The following is a 3,808-nucleotide window of genomic DNA, read 5'->3' on the forward strand; positions in this document are numbered from 1 at the left end:
GTTCAGTTTACAGAACAAAAGAGGCTCATGGCCAAGCGGGTACATCACGACACGCATGCACAGTGCTGTGTCATCTCAGCTGTTACATAAGGATATATTTGCAAAACGTGGGGTGAGAGGGCCTGCCCAGCGCCACCCTGGCTAATTTGCTCTTTCCCTACAGGGAGTTTCAGTTTCAGCTCCTTTCAAGTGATTTTAAGGGACAGTGATCCAAAAGAAACCTTTCAGGTAATTGTATTAGAATGGACCCCAGTGATAACTGGAGTTATCATCCTAATACCCAAGGACTACAGTGGCTTAGGAGGACTTGTCACCGAATGGAGCCTGATCTCCACTTATTTCTGATACAAGGGTCTCTAGGGCCAGGAAGAGCTTGAGCACTAATCTATGGCTTTGTGCTGTCAGTTCTGGTGTTTCACGTGTGTATTTGAATTTACATTTAATAACACAGGTCCATGAAGATTGTTTAGAACCACTTTGCTTCAAATTTAATATCCCCTCAATTATCTTTATTTCAGCATGTTGACCTCTTAAAATATTGACCTTCTAAAAAGTATAAGTACATAATATGCATGCATACTAAGTCACTTCAGTCTTGTCAACTCTTTGTGACCCCCATGGACTGTAGTCTACCAGGCTGCTCTGTCCATGGGATTCTCCAGGCATGAGTACTGGAGTGGGTTGCCATTTCCTCCTCCAGGGGATCTTCCTGAGCCTGGGATTGAACCCACATCTCTTATGTCTCCTGCATTGGCAGGTGGATTCTTTACCACTACCACCTGGGAAGGCCTGTAAGTACACAATGCCCTATCCATTCTTAACAAGGGGCCTTTCTCCTAATTGAACCATTCTTGGATAAGAATAGCAAATAACCTGGTCACTTGGGTAAGGATCAGCATGATGTCAGGCCTGGTTAGTGAATGTCATAGTCCTTGTGTGAATAAGCAATTCATGGTGCCTAAGATTCAACTAGTCATAAATGTGTCAAATGACCTTCTTGTATGTCTCTATGTTTTTAAGCCTTCCCAGTCTAATTTCCCAGAGGATTACATTGACGTTGGGTGCTTTGATGGTTTGTAAGGCTTTTCTTCCTCTGCATTAACAGGGTCCTAATACTCGACATTTATGGTAACAAATGTTGGGTGCAGTCATCTTTTGACTGCAAAATTTTCCTCTTATCTGTGTGCTCCTTTGCTCCTTCTGCTCCTCTTATATAGCATTTCTGCTTTGGTGTTTGAACTATTGGTTGAAAAAGATGCTGTATAAATTAAGAAGAGTCTGAAAGTCACCTCTTGCACCTCCCTTAGCTCCTCTTTTCGGTCCTCCCCCAGAGTTCTTGGGCTCTCAAGGCAGTGGGGAGCATAGTGGCACAGAAAAGTCCACAGGCCAGCCAGTGGGGACTGATAGATTGTAGATGGCAAAGGAACACAGCATAACCAGGCTCAGATGACTGCATCCAGCCAACTGGGTCAGGTTGTCATAGGAAGCTCAGGGGTGGCGGGGAGCCTCTGTAGTTCTTCTGCTTGATGCTTACTTGGAGCTGGGCCTTCCATCCTTGCAAGAAAGACCAGCCTAACCTTGACCTCAAGTTGCAAAACAGAGGACAATTACTTTAGTTGTGTTAATCATCAGTACAAGGAGCCAAAAAAAGGTACATTAAGAAACCAACTCTTTTGAGCCTGTTCATATGAAAGAAAAAGCTTTCAGTCACCATCCAACATTGTGGGCTTGAGTGAACTAGACAAGGAGTATATTTTTGGAAAAATCTAGGTACTGTTACTTCTCCATTCCAAGTGAACAACTACAGAAAAATATAATCAATTGTCAAATGCTTAATCCAAACATTTTTAGCTTTGAATTTTATGTTGATGCCTTTTATTATTTTTTAAAATTAGAGTATAGTTGCTTTACAATGTGTTAGTTTCTGCTGTATATCAAAGTGAATCCGTTACATGTATACATATATCTGTTCTTTTTGGGATTTCCTTCCCATTTAGGTCAGCACAGAACATTGAGTAGAGTTCCCTGTGCTATACAGTAGGTTCTCATTAGTTATCTATTTTATACATAGTGTATATATATCAATCCCAATCTCCCATTTTTTCCCATCCCTCTTTTCCCCCTTTGCTTTGCAAATAATAAGTTCATCTATACGATTTTTCTAGATTCCCACATGTAGGCATTAATATACAACATTTGGTTTTCTCTTTTGAATTTTTGCTGAAGCAAAACTTGACTACCTTTAAGGGGACTAAAGCATTTGAAATGCTATTAAATGTTTATATGCACATTACTGAGGATGTAATGAGCATCCTCCCACCTTCCACCCCTAGACTTCTAGGCTGGTTCTCTAATCCTCAATCTTTAGACAATAGAAGGGCTTGTTAAAGCACAATTTTGTGGAACATGCCCCAGAATTTCTGATTCATTACTTTGAAGTGGGGCCTGTCAATGTGCATTTCTAACAAGTTCCAAATCTGCTGGTCTGAGGACACTTTGAGAACCTTTGTGTTCGGTAACCATCTTTGAAGGTGTGTAGATAACAGAGCTCATCTTTAATTAGTACTGAGAGGTTTGTAGGAGGCATTATCTGAGGTAGTGCTGTGAGCCTGCAGATGTTGATAATTAGGGATTTAAGGGTAAGTCCCCCCATCCCAGAGTTGAAGGAATTGGGAATGGTGGGAGGGGAAGAGCCTGGAGACATAAGAAGGAAATGGGAGTGAAGGGCAGACTGAGGAATTCAACTGAGAGGGAAAAACCCAACCTGACACAGATCTCACTGACATGTGAAGTGATTGCTTTATTGAGTTTGATCGCTGAGGTGGTGACAAGAGCTATACCTAAAACATATGGATAAGGCCCTGAAGGTTTTATTGTATCCCCTTCTGTATTAAATAGCAGAAATGGACAAGTTCTTTGAACTTTCATAATGATACTCATTTTCTTTGACAGTGTGTATTAATCGCCAGATGGGGAGTTCTTTCTTTTGGGCAAATAAGGTCATAAAGATAAGCTGTGACAATGAAATGGCCACATTTCTTTTATTTTATCAATATGGTTGGAATCTAAGTTGAACACGATAAGATGTACTCAGCTTTTTCAGAGTTCTAAGATGAGTTTTGATGTCTCAGTTCATACGGAAACATCAAGGCAGAAAAAGATTCAACTTTAAAACCCAATTTTGACAATCCATTTAATTGTCAAGTAATTACTCAATATATTATTTTGATTTTAAAAATTTAAATCTTGCCATCTATAGGTGGGTGATATATGGTCATAAAAATCACTGGAATTCTTCCTTCCACTTGTGGTCACTAGCAAAAGAATGTTCAAGTCTATTATAACAGCTTACTTGAAAAAAAAACATTTCAATGAAATAGCAGTAAATAGAAATTATGATTCCTCTTTCTATGAAATGTCAAACATTAGGAGAAATAATATTAAAATTCCCAAATACCTCCATGATAGCAATATTCAGGAAATAGTTTATGGTAAACATTTTTAATAAACAGCAGCATAAAATAATCAGTGTTTAATATCTCTGGTGTGTGAAATACAAATGCATATATCCTCAATATAAAATAGGCTTCTTGTCATTACAATTTCATGCTTGTCTATTTGAAATGCCCATAATAACAAATCAAACATTAAGTAATACAGTGATTAAATGCATGCAGTGAAAATAAGGAAAGATAGGGCAAGATATCTGAGTAGTGCCATTATATATTCGAAAAAAAAAATCTATATCGAGTTAGAAACAAAGGAAATAAGGAAACAGACCAGATATAAAAATGCAGAGATATATTTC

Source organism: Bison bison, unplaced genomic scaffold (genome assembly GCF_000754665.1).
Source record: "Bison bison bison isolate TAMUID 2011002044 unplaced genomic scaffold, Bison_UMD1.0 scf7180017846569, whole genome shotgun sequence".
Classification (NCBI taxonomy): Eukaryota; Metazoa; Chordata; class Mammalia; order Artiodactyla; family Bovidae; genus Bison; species Bison bison.